General features: G+C 36.7%; 1 pseudogene; it reads right to left on the reverse strand.

The window, feature by feature from the left end:
• Window positions 1–9,262: 9,262 nt before the first annotated feature.
• Window positions 9,263–17,134, reverse strand: part of LOC123253702 — a 68,831-nt pseudogene continuing 60,959 nt past the window's right edge.

The raw sequence follows: 17,134 nt of genomic DNA on the forward strand, positions 1-17,134 counted from the left end.
GGGGGCAGGGAAGGACTTAAACTGCTCTATCCTAATTGACCTAAGCCAGGCAGGGACCAAAGGAGCAGTACTGGAGTCACAGGGAAGGCTTCTTCAAAACTGGTTCCAGCCAGGTTTGGTCAGCACAGCTAAAGGGCAATTGGGGTCTCATGGTAATCCAAGGATGGTCAGTGGATGCCAAGAGCCAACTCCACCAGGTGATTCAAGGTACCCAGGTAGGGAGAGTGAGTTTGAAATGCTGTCCACCAGATCCCAAAACACTTCTCCACTTGGAGCAGCTCTGCAGGTCTTGTCCACTTGCTGAAAGCCTTCACCTCTCAGGATCCCAGGGAATCAGGATGCAGTTTTTCCATAACTCTGAGATCTCCCAGGGTTAGCAACAGTTATGTCCAACTACTAATGGTTATGTCCAACTACTCTTTCAGAGCACAAGCCCTACTTCCTGCTCCTTCATTCCATCTTGGAATCCTCCAGCCCTTCCTGCTAGGTCCAACCTTACTTAATTAATCTTCCTCACAACAATACAAAATAAATGCAAGGTTATTGTTAAGTCAGGTCTGACTTCATGACCTCATTTGGGGTTTTCTTGGCAAAGATATGGAGTGGTTTGCTGTTTCCTTCTCCAGCTCATTTTACAAATGAGGAAACTGAAGCAAACAGGTAAGGAACTTGGCCAAAGTCAAACAGCTACTGTCTGAGTCCAGATTTGAATTCAGGAAGTCTTCTTGATTCCAGATCCAGAACTCTATCCACTGCACCACCTAGCTAGGAATTAGTGAGGAACAGAGGGCACTAGTAGTTGGGGGAGGATCTCATAGAAAGTGGTGTTTGAACTTAGTCCTGAAGAAAGTAAGGGTTTCATCAAAGTGATAGCAAGGAGGAAGGGAATTCCAAGCATAGGGGGACAGCCAGTAGAAAGGCATGGAAAAAATACAATACTAGGTCAGACTGGCTAAACTGTAGAGAGAAGGAAGAAGGGCAATAATGAAACTGGAAAATTATATTTATACCAGGTTATGAAGGGCTTTACAGGCACAACAGAGGAGTTAATTTTTTTTTTTTATTTTGGAGGCAATAGGGAGCCACTTGAGTTTATTAAGTAAGGAAGTGTCCAACTGACTCTTGAACATTTTGAATTGAATGTCTGGAAGATGTCTCAGAATCAATATTTCCAGAATTAAATTCATTATTTCCCACCCCACAAAGCTTTCTCCTCTTACAAAAGTTCTCCACTACTATTTAATGTTGAATCATCCTTGCATTCCTGTTATAAACCCCACTTGATCATGGTGTATGAGTCTTGTGATATAATGTTGTAATCTCCTTGCTAGTATTTTACATAAAATTTCATCAACATTTATTAGGGAGATTGGTCTATAGTTTTCTTTCTCTGTTTTAGCTCTTACTGGTTTAGGTATCAATACCATAAAAAGAGTTTGGAAAAATTCTTTCTTCCCCTCTTTTTCTAAATACTTTACATATTATTGGAGTTAGCTGTTCTTTCAATGTTTGGTAGAATTTACTTGTGAATCCATCTGGCCCTGGGACCTTCTTTCTAGGTAGTTCTTTAATGGTTTGTTCAATTTCTTTTTCTGTGTTGGAGTTGTTTATTCTATTTCTTCTTTTGTTAATCTAGGTAACTTATATTTTTGTAAATATTCATCTATTTTGTATGCCAGATTTATTAGAATATCATTGGGGAAAATAACTTCCAATAATTTCTTTAATTTCTTCTTCATTTCCCCTCTTTGGTTTTTAACACTGGAAATTTGGGTTTCTTCTTTTTTTAATCAAATTACTAATGGTTTATCTATTTTATTTTATTTTTTCACAAAACCAACTCCTTCTCTTGTTAGTGCAATGGCTTTTTTACTTACAATTTTATTAACCTTTCCCTTGATTTTCAGGATTTCTAATTTAATGTTTGATTGGGGATTTTTAATTTGTCCTTTTTTTTAGTATTTTAGTTGCATGCCCAATTCATTGGGTTGTTCTTGCTCTAATTTATAAACATTTAGAGATATGAATTTCTCCCTAAGTACTGCTTTGGCTACATCCTATAAATTCTGATATGTTTCCTCCTCATTGTCACTTTCTTTAATGAAACTGTTGATTGCTTTTGTGATTTTTTCTTTGACCCCTTCATTCTTTAGAATAAGATTATTTGTTTGCAATCAATGTTTGGTCTTTCTGCTGCTCTTTGTTGAGTGTAATTTTTATTGTATTTTGTTCTGAAAGTTCTCTATTACTATCAAGAGCACTCCCATCCTCTCAAGCACCCTAATTGTCAATTCTTCACCTTTTCACTACCTCTACATTTAATTTGTTGCCAAGTTCTGTCAGTTCTACCTTTTTGATCTCTGTCTCTCTCTGTCTCTCTTTTAACTCTTAAATTTTGTCTTAGAATCAATAGGCAGAAGATTGTTAAGGGCTAGGCAAAGGAGGTTAAGAAACTTGCTTAGGCCTAGAGACAGGAGGTCCTGGGTTCAAATCTTGGGCAAGTCATTTAACCCCCATTGCCTAGCCCTTACCACTCTTCTGCCTTAGAACCAATACACAGTATTGATTCTAAGATGGAAGGTAAGGGTTTTAAAAAAAAGAAACTTGCCTAGAATCACATAGCCAGGAAGCATCTTCCATCTCTACCTTCCATCTCTACACCTATATGACATCTCATTGAATCCAACTCCTACTCTACCTTCTTCCCATTCTGGATCCACCATCATCCTGCTGCAGCATTTTAATTATTTCTTTCTGGATATTACAATATTTTTTCTTTGACAAGGAAGCTCTGTATTTTGGCTATAATGTTTCTGAGAGTTTTCCTTTTGGGATTTCTTTCGAAAGGTAAGCAGTGGATTCAATTTCCATTTTTCTCTCTGTGCCCAAGAGATCTGAACATTTTAAAAAAAAAGATTTTTTGGAATATGATGTCTAGGCTCTATTTTTTGTTCATGGTGTTCAGGTAGTGTAATGACTTCTGATCTATTTCCCAGTTCAGAAGCTTTGCTATGAGATACATTATTTATTCTTTTTTTTTTTTTTAAAACCTTAACTTTAGTCTTAGAATCAATACTGTGTATTGGTTCCAAGGCAGAAGAGTGGTTAAGGTTAAGCAATGTGACTTAAATGACTTGCTCAGAGTCACACAACTAGGAAGTGTCTAAGGTCAGATTTGAACCTAGGACCTCCCATCTCTAGGCCTGGCTCTCAATTCACTGAGCCACCTAGCTGCTCCCTACCTTATATATTCTTTTATTTCCTTTTAAAAATGTATCTATTGTTTATTTATTTGTTACATTAACATATCCTGTTAATTCCCTCCTTCCTCTACTGGAGAAGCCATCATTTGACAAAAAGATAATATATAATTATTATTATTTCTTGCTTGTTTCTATTTATCAGTTCTTTCTCTGGAGGTGTATATACACATTATTTTTCACACAACATTTCTGTTGCTGTATATAATGTTCTCTTGGTTTTGCTTCTTTCACTCTTCATAATTTCATATATGTCTTTCCATGTTTTTCCAAAATTAACCTGTTTGTCATTTCTTACAGTGTAGTAATATCCCATCATAATCATATGCCACAATTTGTTTGGCCATTTCTCAATCGATGGGCATCCCTTGCATATTTATTGTCTCATGGAATCATTGGCTTCTATGTGAACATTCAAGATTTCAGGAAATTTGTTGCTTAGGTAAAGTTTTGTACTTCTCATGCAAAGCTATTTATTTCTTTTCTTATTCTTTTTTTCCATACCTTTATTTCTTTTATAATTTTTCTTTCTTTAGCACTTGCTTTATCTATTCTAAGAATTCTAGTTGAATTTGTGCCAAAGCTGTGTTTTTCTTTGAAGCTTTGCTTACAGATGTTTTGGAGTAATTCTTTTCTGGATTTTGTCTTGAGTATCCTTGTTACCATAATACTTTAATATGCTGGGATAATTTTGTTTGTTTGTTTATTCTTCCAGACTTCTTCCCAGCTTCAAACTTGATCACTAGGCTTAGTAATCTGGAGGGAAAGTCTGGACTTTCAACTTCCATTGATTTCAGAGGATAATTGAATGTTGTGTTATTGTAGGATCTCAGAAGCAGTTCTGGCTGGAGACCTGAAAGTTTTTTTTGGTGCTTTTAAAGTGGTCTGATCCAGGGCAAAGCCTGATTACTGGACCACTGGTCTGAAGAATGAAAGTTCCTTACCTGGATTTGGGCTGAGCAACAATAGTCTGTACCTGGAGTCAGCTACTGTCAAGCCAACTGGGAAGTTCTGTCAGTTCACAGTAATAGAACTGCTAGTTCCCCTTTGATCTGGGATTTCTGCCCTAGTTATTCCTCTGAAGATTTCAGACAGGGCTAGAAGAGGAGCCTAAGACCTTTTTTGTTTCTGGGGTCTGAGTCATACACAGCTGTTAGTTGCTTCTGATTCCCATCCTCTCTCACAGGCTGGGGCTGCTGCTTACCTTGGAATGCCACCAGTGGGTGCAGGTACTCCCCTTAGAGACTCTCTGGGTCTATGCCCTAGAATGGGGTAATGGGTGAGAAATACTGCCTGATCTCACCTAGGTTAACTGGAGTGCCCTAGTATGGGTCTGGGACCTCCCTTTTCCCTGATGTCTAGTCTTTTGCTGGGCAAGAGTGCTCCCCTTGGCTATACTCCTGGCCAGTTGTTGTCCCCAGTGTCTGTAGATCGTTCTTTATCTTTTCTTATGTCACTCAAAATGGACAAATTGTCATGTTTTCTTTTATTTCCCCATCAGAATTTGGTCAGGTGAATTTTCTAGATCTGATTAGAGTAGGGTTTTTTTTTGGAGGGGGGAGGAGGGATCCAGCAATGCCCTGACCACAGCCCCCCAGATTCTTACCTCAATCTTTCTTTGTTTTTAATATGGTGAATGTTTTTATTCAATAACAACAAAAAAATTTTAAGCACTAGAGAATGATTATGAACATCCCAAGCTCCAAAGTGACATTGCTTATAATTGGGGGATTAAACTATATTGAAGGAAAAGGTGGGGGGAAGTTGCTATACTGCTTCCTGCTAATCTGCCATCTTGGGTCTGCATTCTAGAGCAAGTCTTTATAGAATTCTCTAATTTTTAAATTCATTCTCCCTGGAGTATGATGAAGGCAATACAATTCCTTAAAAGTTTTTTCCTACACAGCCAACTGAAAGAATGCTCTGAATCACTAGCAAGAAAAGAAATACAAATCAAAACAATCCCAAGGTTTTGTTTTACACCTTGCAAAGTGGCAAAGATGACCAAAAAATGTCAGTAGTCAAGGTTAAAAGAGTTATGGAATGATAGGCACACTATTACATTGTTAGTAGAGCTGTAAAATCTTTTGTAACAATTTTGGGAAAGAATTTGGAATTATATGAATAAAATGACTAAGATATCCATACTCCTTTGAACCCCAAACTCCATTTTTTGGAGTTATACCCTGTGGAGGGTTAAAATGGGGGTGGGGGTGGGGGAAGGGGCAGGAGTTTGCACAAAAGCCAGTGCTCAGTTTATTAAACGCAAAACACTTAGTTTATTATTAGGAAATATGGACAGGAAATAGGAAGGAGGAAAGTGAAAGTAATCTTATAATAGACTATAACTATACCCAAGATCCCAATCCTAACTAAATTTTTCTAGAAAACCCTACATCTATCTGCCTCAGAGGGCAGTATCTTCTGTTAGGCCAAAGCTTTCCCCTACTCTCACTATTCTCTCTATCTGATAATATAACCACTATCTATCTACTTGTCTACCCAAGTTATCAATGATCAGTAAAGCTATTAAGACCTTATTCTGTTTCTCTGTCTCCAATCAGAGAGAGTGCTAGCAACACACCCTCTCCCCAGGAGAGACAGAGACAGAAGCCCTTTCCAAGGGTCTGCAATTTACAAACCACACTCAGCCATGCCCTTCTAACTGTCACCAACTGACAAACTGCCTAGCAGGAGGTCACCAACTACTGACCTACACAGTGTGAGGTCTCCTACTGAAAAAACTTATTACTTATTTTCTTCTTAAATATAAAAAGTAGAAACTAATAAAAACCATCTTAACAACCCTAGGACACTATTGATAAGAAGAGTCCCCATATAAACTAAAATTTTTACATGAGCACTTTTTGTGATTGAAAATAATTGGATATAAAGTAGATGGTCTTTGGTTAAGGAATGGCTAAATTGTGGTACATGAATGCAATATAATATTTCTGTGCTGTAAGAAATCATATACGTAATGAATATGATATACTATTAAATTCTGAAGATACCAAGAAAACCCAAACATGATCCCTACACTCACTTAATTCACATTCTAATGAAGGGAGATAACAAACAAATAGCTTTCCATATAAGATATAATCTCAGAGAGAAAGATTAGAGTATAGTGTGTTGGGAGAACTGGAAAGGTTTCTTACAGAAGAAGGTAAGATTTGAGCTAAGTTTAAAGAAACAGGGAAACTAGGAGGTAGGGGTGAGGACATGAAAGACAGCCATGGAAAAGGCCCAGTGGATGTGAATACACTCTAATATGTTACCTACAAAAGTTCCTGACTTTTGTTTTAATTAACTGTATTAATTAATCAACTATTAACCTTGACAAGTCATTTGTCCACTGTTTTAGTGGGCTTTGCTTTCTTCTTCTGTAAGACCTAAATTGAATGCAAAGAATAATGTAATGAATATCATTAGAGAAATATTATGACCAAGAAAAGGACAAGAGATTGTCATTTAGCAAGAAAGAGGGATGGACAACCAAAATGTTCTTATAACCACGTAGAAATCCTAGAGTTCTGATTGATTTTCTTGTTGGTTCTGGTAGGTTCCCTTATGTTCTGATTGATCTTTTCCTTCAATAATGCTTGATGTGATGGCTGCAGCCCACCTCACAATTGTAGTTCTCACTACCATGAATTTTTGCTTCCCGAAGAAAGGCTAAGTGATAGACTAAGCCTTTGGGTAAGGTTGAATCAATTTATTAAAATGAAAATGCCATTTGTGGATTATTCTCATCTATTGTACTTTTATGTTAGAAGTGAACAGTTTTCTTTGAACTGTGATATTCCCTTTGTAAGTTTCGCAAGAAACTTTATTGTATTTTGGCCCATCTCCGTCTAAGAAAGTAGACATTTTTTTTTTTCAAGGACATTCTTTTTTTTTTATTTAGTAGGTACTTAATTTTAAAAAAATTTATTTTTATTATGCAAAACACACTTCATATTGGCCCTTGTTGTAAGAGTACACTCATACGAAACCAAAACCCCAAAATAAAACCTTAAACATACTGCTATGAATGATAGTATACTTTGATCTGCATCTATCTGACTCCTGTAAAAATAATAGGTGAATGACTGTGAAAATAATGGGCAAAGAATTGATTATGGGTTATAAACTGATTTTAGATACTCTGCTTGCTGCACTCACAAAATATCCTCGGTTTATATCAGTGAAGTGAGCTCATAAGTGAACTTCCCCTTAGGGCTAGGTGCAAGGACACTAAAGAGACTCTTGTTAAAAAAATTAACTGTTTATTGAAATATATAAGGATAAAAGGATTTCTAACTCTAAGGGATTCTAACTCTACCCAAATAAAGCTCCCTGGTTCTGCAAGGAGCCACTTCTGTTTTCACAGGCTACACTAATCCTTTCTCATCTGACTAACCCAAATTTTTACTATTCTAAATAAACTAACCATATTATCCTTATAATTCTTAACTTCTCCTTCAAATTATAAAAATAACAAAGGCTAACTGGTTGAGACTTAACAAGAATTAAGTTAGGACTCTGAGCCTTAACAGATCAGAGGCCAAACAAAAGACCAGGTTTTCTTTGGTTTTCTCAGAGTTAAATCAATCTATAAAATAGCAATAGATAATCAATAGTGTTTCCCAAGTTGGAAGAAGAAAACACTAAGCTCCTTCAGGTCTTTCCATTAGACAGTGAGAGTCAAAGATGTTACCTCCTCCAGCCCTGAGAGAGAGAGTCCTTGTGTGTGACTCTGCCAACTGCCAAAGACCAACTGCCACTCCCAGAGAGAGTAACTGTCACAGAAAAACCATTACAACTGTCAACATTTGAAACTGACACTCTATCTCAGCTCTGCTTCAAATTCCAATTCTTTCCAAGCCAGCTTCTCTACTTCTTATCTCTAAACTAATATAACAATACCTAATTTATAATAACATCTTTATACTCCAATGATTTTTTTTGGAGATGGATAGCATTCCCAGTCATAAATCTTTCAGGATTGTCCCAGAATATTGCATTGTTGAGAGTTGCCAAATTTTCACAGATGATAATCATCAGACAATATTGCTGTTGCTCTGTACAATGTTCTCTCAGTTCTGCTTATTTCATTCTGCATCAGTTCATGCAGATATTTCTAGCTTTTTTCTGAAAACATTTTGCTTATCATTCTTTATACCACAGTACTACTCTGTCACCAAAAACAATTTGTTCAGTTATTCCCCACTTGATTGACACCCCCTTGATTTCCAATTCTTTGCTGCTAAGAAAGAGCTGCTATTAATATTTTTGTACATCTAGATCCTTTCCCTCTTTTTATCATCTCTTTGGGATATAGATCCAGTAATGATAGGTATTACAGGATGAAAGGGTATGCACAGTTTTTTAGCCTCAAGACTTTTCTTAAGGCAATTGTTAGATTCTGCATTGGTAAGGAATCCTGTCCAAGATTATTGAATATATGTCATCCTTGGTGAATTTATGAGGAACTGAATATCATGTGCATCCTATCCAGATAATCGTCACTATTGTCTAAGGCCACTGAGGACATACAATGTACATCAAAGCCAAGTTGCTCAAAAGACTGTCCAAAATCTTAGGCACTTGTACCCTGGTGAATCAACACTCCCTAAATGTTCCAGGCTTGCTTGAAGTTGAGAAATACTAAGTAATGTCTGAAGCAAGGATTTTTTTTCTCCATATAAGCAAAAGTAGGTCACTCTCAAATCACACTTTTTTGAAGATGAACTCTATCCAGAAATCAAGGCTGCTGAAGGTTCACTGCTTGTTTGCCTATCCTCAATGCAAGATGTAATAAGAAATAAGACTTCTTGGTAAGGTCAGGAAAAACACTGTAGGTAGTCATGTATATTCTCTCTTTTCCCCCTCCCTTTTCTTGGGGTCTAGATGACTAGGCAATGCCCCTTAACAAATACAACTTGAATTGGTAATTGATGCACTAGGTCTTGATTTCATTTTTTTTAAGTAGTAGAACAGAACCACTTTCCCCCCAACTATTGATTTAGAAAGCTGTAGCTGCGAAATGTTGGGGAACGGGCAGCTCTAGCCTCTGAAAGCATCCTCTTAAACATAGGATGCCCTTGGTTGTTGGGTGGGTCAACTATGAAGGATTCATTGGAGCATATTGAGAAGAATCAATCCAAATGAATTATGTAAGAGGTGTGAACTGCAGCTTCAGAAGAAGTACTCATATTAATGAGATCCATTAAAATGAATTTCAAAGTATTATTGCATTGGACTTTTTTTTTGCCTTTTATAAAGAATACAGGTTATTTATTGATATTTCCAACAGCTCAATGGCATAGTAGATAGAGTGGCTAGATTGAAGTCAGGAAAACATCTGGCCTCAGAATTATTTGTGTGACCCTGAGCAAGTCATTTAACCCTGTTTTCCTAGTTTTCTTATGTGTAAAATGAGCTGGAAAAGAAACCACTCAAGTTTCTTTGCCAAGAAAACCCCAAATGGGGGCATGAAGAGTTGGACATACTTGAACGACAACAAATTTCTTCCAGTGCCAGGTTTCACTGAAAGAATTTTTCTTTTGATGTTCCAATCGATGTCTGAAATGTCAGCATTTGATATCCTGAAAAAAACTATATGTCTAAAAAAACCCCAACCAGATTGAGTAAGAATGCCTAGACAACAAAAACAAGTTAAACAAAAATAGTCTTCCCCTTTATTATAAATAGACATTGAAGTGGGTTTATATCAGTTTTCTTTTTAAAGACTTCCCACCCCAAATTTGAAACTACTTAAAACTTATTTAAAATGAATAAACATTTGAATCAAGATACTAGTCTCCAGCTCCATTTTCTGCTTTCAGTTATTTTAGTGCAGGTTCTTCTTTTTCAGATTCTTCTGATGCCCTTTTAAGCAACACCATTTTATTGTTCTTTATCACTATGAAATTTTTTTTGTCCTGGTATTGTATTTTTCTTTACTGAGTATACTATGGGCAGAGTGTTATTGGAAATTTTGGGGTCCTTGAACTACATTTCCCATGAGCCTACTGGCTTTCCTGTCATTACATGATGATGTGGACAGGAGGATAAAACTGAGTGGCTATTAAAATTGATAAAATTGAGTGTTCTTCCTCTTTGCTCTCTATCCACCGTGGTGATGGCAGGCAACGGTGCACTTTTTAAACTGACAAGCTAGAATGCCACATGCTTCATTTTCTAATGGCTACTAATAAATCTTTTAAAAATCCATAATGATTTTTAAGTTATCCTTTTAATATTAATTTTGTTTCTTACAGCAACTTTATCACCTCTTCTTTTTCCTTTAAATTTTCAACCTTTCAAATTTAACTTATTTAGGGATCCTTGTGAATCCTCAGTGACTTTTTTAAAAAAACCTGTTACTGTGTATTGGTTCTAAGGCAGAAGAGTAGTAAGAAGTAGACAATGAGTGTTAAGTGCCTTGCCCAGGGTCATACAGTTCTGGAGTGTCTGAGTTTAAATTTGAACCTAGGACCTCCTGTCTCTGGTCCTGACTCTCAATTCACTAAGTCCTTCAATGATTTTTTAAAGCCTCTTTTTTCCACTTCTAATAATACCAGTGTTACATCTTTATTTCTTAATTTTAAGTTTCCATTATCTGCTTGATTAGTTTTTATTGGTGCTTCTTATGTCTTTTCTTTAAATAGGGTTATTCCTCTTTTGTTCCTCTGATGAAGTCTATCTACTTTATTTCTCCATAATTAGAAAAAAGTGGGTAAAGATTTTTTCTACGAGTTTGACCATCTAAGTCAGCAGAGAATTTCAGCAGACATACAATCTTTTCATCCAGGGATTTCAACTCAGTGTCTTCTGCTTTTCTCCTTGCACATGTTTAGCTTTTGTGTGTGTGTGTGTGTGTGCGTGTGTGTGTGTGTGTGTGTGTGTGTGTGTGTGTGTTTGAGAAAGAGAGAGAGAGAGTTATCTTTCTTAAAGAATATCAGGAATGTTGTATCTTTATATTTTTGTCCAGAGGTTTCTACAAACTTTCTGGCAGATTCAACACTGCCAAATATAACAAATATTGATCCCTTATATGCTTTATGTTCTAACCATTCTTTTATATCATTGAGGATTGCATCTGTTGGGAAGCCTTTAACATAGATGGATTGGATTTTTTTCTTCATTTTTATACTCATCTGTTACTTCAGAGAAGGATTTGCCTGGAGATCTTCTGATTTCAGTTTTATTCCCACTAATTTTTATGAGTTCTGCTTTTGATTTCTATAAAGTATTTCTTTCTTTGCTCCTTTCCTTCTTTCTTTGTTTCTTCCCTTACCTTCCATCTTAGAATCAGTGCTGTGTTTTGGTTCCAAGGCAGAAGAGCAGTAAGAACTAGGAATGGGACTTAAGTGACTTGCTCACAGTCACACAGCTAGGAAGTATCTGAGGTCAAATTTGAACCCAGGACCTCCTATCTCTAGGCCTGGCTCTCAATCCACTGGGCCAACTAGCTGCCCCCTAGAGACCTTCTCACATTACAGTCTTTTGTCAGTTAGTTAAATCTGTTGAATTTGATCATCTCCAAAGGTACTCACCCATCATCTATTTTGATCTGTTTCTTTAAAAATTTTGTTTCCAGGGGAAAGCAAGGTGGCTCAGTGGATTGAGAGCCAGGTCTAGAGAGGAGAGATCCTGGGTTCAACTGTGGCCTCAGACACTTCCTAGCTGTGACCATCTAGCTTTCCTATCCAAAGTGATTTTGAGTTCTATTATTTATAGTTATTATTTTGAGTTAATTATATGCTAGTTTTTAAATGAAGAGAGAGCTGGTGAAAAGCTCTCTCTATAGTCAGAGAAGTTATTACTGGAGAATCCTTTACTGAGTACATATGTTCCTCACTTAAAGAAAATCAACTTGTCAAAATCCAGACTTCTAAAGTAGATACATTGGAAGGTACTTATTTACATTATAAAGAGATTCATCAGGGAGTCTTAAAATAGGAACTAAATTTGAGTTTTTATTTATAGATCATTTGACATCCTTAGAACTATTATTAGGAGCTACAGTCAGTGATAGACCAATCAGAAATGAAGCTAAACATTTTATAAATGAGAGTAAAAATTAGAAATGAAATAGAATAAATTTGGATAAGATTTAGACAAACTAAATCACATGGAATGGCATAAGTTAAAAATATAGGTTTATATTTATTATGTCAGTGGAAAGAAGAAGACAGATGCAAGAGACACTGACGAAAAAGCAACTAGATGTGGTGGGCAATTGATTGACTTATGAGGTGTGATGGAGAAGGAAGAGCTAAGAATGACTCGAGGTTTCCAAGCTTGGGAGCTGAGAGAAAGAAAAGAGGAATTTTAAAGGGTAGGCATGCCGAGTACAATTCTTGGTAGAGTTAGTGCTTAATAAATGCTAGTTGACAGTTGACTGAAATGTTGAGTTGGAGATGCTTATGGGACAACCAAGAGAAGATGGTCCAGGTGATGGTCCAGGTGATGGTCCAGGAGAATAACTGATGAAGTAAGCCTGGAGTTCAGGAGCAATTATAACTGGATGTATCAAGATAAGGAAACAATCCAGTTTTGTGGAATGTAAGTGACTCATAATATGCTTAGGCTCAGGTTAACGTTTTAGAAACATAATACTAGATACATCAAAAGCAAAACAAAACAATACTCTTTCTGCTTCATTCCCTCCCCACCATGTTTCATTAAGAGGTGCTTTAATCAGGTAATAATGCTGTATATAACTTAGCAACTAATTTCTACCTCTAGATGCACACTTTTCAAATGCTAATGAGTGGCTCTTTCTACATCCTTTCCACAGCATCTGCCGTACCATATAATGTAATAAAAATTTCACTGAGGAACATTATATGCATGGTGGATTTAATGATAAACTAAACTTCATGGGATCCAAACACCATTAACCTTGAACAGAACAATAACCTAGGCTTGGTTTTTACTTCTTACTTTTTTAGCATTATGTAGTGTTATAGCTCCACTCCATCTCTTCTTGGAGGCATTTCTTAAAATAAGGTGAAATGTAGAGAAATTCCTTCTTCCTTATTGTCTGAATTCGGAATGGTGAATAATAAGCGAGAAAATTGTAAGAGCATAATATTTTTTGGATGACCTTCATATGTTTTCAAGAGCAATTTAAAGGATTTAGTGAGATACTGACAGGAAGAAGGAACAAAATCAGGAGCTGAGGAAGCTATTACACTAGTCTTTTGAATATAAATCAGGAAATAGTGGGCTTTAGAATCAGGGATGGGATGAGAGATAAGATAGACAGAATAAGAGGAGAGGATGCGAAAGCATTCCATAAAATAAAGAAAATAACACAAGTAGATTTAAATAGGGCTTCATTAAAAATATTATCCTAGATACTAGTTCAGAATGCTAGAATTTAATCCTAAGAAATCTAGCAATTGAACAAATTTTTTTAAGAATTTAAATTTATTTAATTAATTTATTTTGAATATTTCCTCATGGTTACATGGATCAAGTTCTTTCCCTCCCCTCCTTCGGTTTCCCTCCCATAGCCAATGAGCAATTCCACTGGGTTTTACATGTGTCATTGATCAAGACCTATTTCCATATTATTAATATTTGCATTAGGGTGATCACTTAGAGTCTACATCCCCATAGTTGAACAATGTTTAATAAAAACACTAATCCTTACCAATCTTCCACCTATAAGTCAATACACAGAAATTAAGGGTTTAAAATTAAAAACAAAACAAAACAAAACACTGAAGCCTCATCATCTTTTTTTTTTTTTAATTTTAAACCTTTAACTTCTGTGTATTGACTTATAGGTGGAAGAGTGGTAAGGGTAGGCAATGGGGGTCAAGTGACTTGCCCAAGGTCACACAGCTGGGAAGTATCTGAGGCCGGATTTGAACCTAGGACCTCCCGTCTCTAGGCCTGGCTCTCAATTCACTGAGCTACCCAGCTGCCCATCCTCATCATCTTTTAAAAGACTGCCTCTCCTACAGGGGGGTGGGGAAGTTTGGGGGAGAGGGAAAAACATGAAACATGTAACTATGGGAAAATATTCAAAATAAAAAATGTAAATAAAAAATAAAAGACTGCCTCTATAATATCTTACACACAGAATATTGTTTATGGAGGAAATAATTCAGAAATGCAAAAGAATCCACTTGATGCATTGGAAAGAATTTTGGATTTGGAATAGAAGGCCCTGGGTTCAAATTGCATTTTGCCTCTTACTCTCTCCAAAATATAATTTTGGCTAAATCCTTTAGTTCTCAATGTATTCTTCTGTAAAATAAGAGATTTGGACTAGATGACATGTAAGATCCCTTAAGATTCTAATTCTTATAACTCCTAATCCATAAAGAAACTGATCTCTCCAAAATGTGTTCAGAAAGAAGATAAATGTATTTTAAAGGTCGAATAGAATAATTTATAGAAAGTCAGAGGCAACATTGTATAGAGTGGCGAGTGCTGTTTAACTTCCTTCTCAGAAACTTAGCTGGGTGACTTCAGTTTCCTCTTTAGTTAAAAAAGGAATTCTAAGAACTGGATTATCTACCTCATAGAGATGTTATGAGTGTCAAGAGACCAATATACATTTATCCTTTCCTATAGAAAGGAAGAGATGGCTAGCTGGCTCAGTGGATAGAGTCAGGAAGATGAGTTTAAATCCAACTCCAGGCGCTTACAAACTATGTGCAGGCAACCAAGTCACTTAACCCAGTTTTCCTCAGTTTCCTCATCTGTAAAATGAGCTGGAGAAGTAAATGGCAAACTATTCCAGTATCTTTGCTAAGAAAACTCCAAATGGAGTTAAGAAGTGTCAGATATGACTCTACATCAATGATGGTAGAAAGAAAGACCCATGAATAAGAATTATGTCCTTTCCCCCCCATCTTTCTGTCCCCAGAAAAGACTATTACACCTAGGAGATACTTCAAGATGTTTGTAATCTTGTTGCTCAAATTGAATTGCAGCTGTCTTCTGATGCTCTTGTCACTTTTACAATGGCAACCATTTTCTTCTTATTGCTCAGAATCAGACCAAGAATAGCAGTTCCTTTATTTCTTCCTTCACCTTCTGGAGTATAAAATTATCAGCAAGTCAAGATAACAATTTCTTAGCTACTACTTTTAGCTGAGAAAAAACACCCTGCAGGTGTCCTTATTGGTGAAATTCTTTCATCACTGCTATATCTTTATGTCCTTTTAAGGTTAATCACCTGCTTCTAGATTTTGTTGCCCATTTTTTTCATTCTTACCAGGCAATATACTCCCTCCACCATTTTGCTTAAGCTTTCCCCTCAGTGAATTGCCATTGCAGTGTTCTCTATAGAATATGTGTGTGTGTGTGTGTGTGTGTGTATACATATATATATATATATACATGTATTCTTTCCTTTTCTGGTTCATGGATTTCTGCACTGGAATATCACTTCTTGATATGTCATGCTACTTTATCACCACCTTCCTCTAATCAGGAATTGATTAGAATGAGAATAAGATAGACATCTGCATCCCTCTCCTCCAGTCATGAGTCACAGACAATAAGTCTCAGTGATACCAAAAATTTTATTGCATGAAGATCTCCAGTTCAGTTGTGCTTAATACCCAGACTTCGCACTTTAGTGTATAGATGCTTGAGTCTATAAATGCTGCCCCTTGTCATGGTTATTATCTCTTTTGAATTTCTGGGTGTCTCTGTTGTTTTTCTTCTCTTTATGTTATGCTTTCAACTTTCTAGTTTAGTATTTAATATATGAGCAGTCCCCACTCCCCAATTTTCAGTTTGAAGCTGCTTTGATCAGTTTTGCAAGGTTCCTGGAAAAATGTATTTTTACCAGTTAGGTGGTGCAGTGGATAGAGCACTGAGTCTGGAGTCAGGAAGACTTGAGTTCAAATCCAGCCTCAGACACTTACTATCTGTGTCCCCGACCAAGTCACTTAACTTTAACCCTATTTCCTCATCTGTAAAACGAGCTAGAGAAGGCAATGGCGAACTACTCCAATATCTTTGTCAAGAAAACACCAAATGGAGTCAGACACAACCAAAATGACTGAACAACAGTAACAATTTGTTGTACTCCATCCTTGGCCAAAAGTCCATAATTAATTTATTTTCATTCATGGCCTAGAAAATCTAAATGGTGTTTAGAATAAGGATTATAGTCCTAAGGCAGCGATGGGCAGCCTTTTGAGCTTGGCGTGTCAAAATTCACCAAAAAACCGAGCATAACTCCGGTGGTGTGTCACTTCGAGAAAAAAACCATAATTTCATGATATTTATAGTTTGAATAACAAAAATGCATAATTGTAATGTATAACTGTATTTAATAAACCAAAATGGGTAAATTAATATAGGCAGAATTGTCATCTATAGTGCACAGACTACACTAAATTACAGCAAATGTTTCATCCTTGGCATGTGACCTCATAATTCTCTGTATGCAGCTGCGTGTCATAGAAAATGGCTACGTGTGTCAGTGCTGACACATGTGTCATAGGTTTGCCATCACCATCCTAAGGTCTCTACTATTCATTTCTGTTTTCTGGAGAAGGTCCTTATGATCATTCTATGGACCCTAGGAAGTTGCTTCCACATTTCTGCTTTCCATCAAAAGATCCTCAACCCACATTTGAACCCAGGACCTCCTGACTTTGGTCCTGGAACTCTAACCACTGTGCCACCTAGATGCCCTCACAACTAGTTCTTAATGGGTCTTGGTCCCACATGCCTGGAATATTCTCCATCCTTCCTTGTTTTCCTGAATTCCACATTTTTTTCCCACCTTCTGCAGAAAATCTTTCCCCTTCCCTCTCCCTCTCCCTCTCCCTCTCCCTCTCCCTCTCCCTCTCCCTCTCCCTCTCCCTCTCCCTCCCTCCCTCTCTCTCTCTCTCTCTCCC

The sequence above is a fragment of the Gracilinanus agilis genome, chromosome 1 (genome assembly GCF_016433145.1).
Source record: "Gracilinanus agilis isolate LMUSP501 chromosome 1, AgileGrace, whole genome shotgun sequence".
In the NCBI taxonomy this organism is placed as follows: Eukaryota; Metazoa; Chordata; class Mammalia; order Didelphimorphia; family Didelphidae; genus Gracilinanus; species Gracilinanus agilis.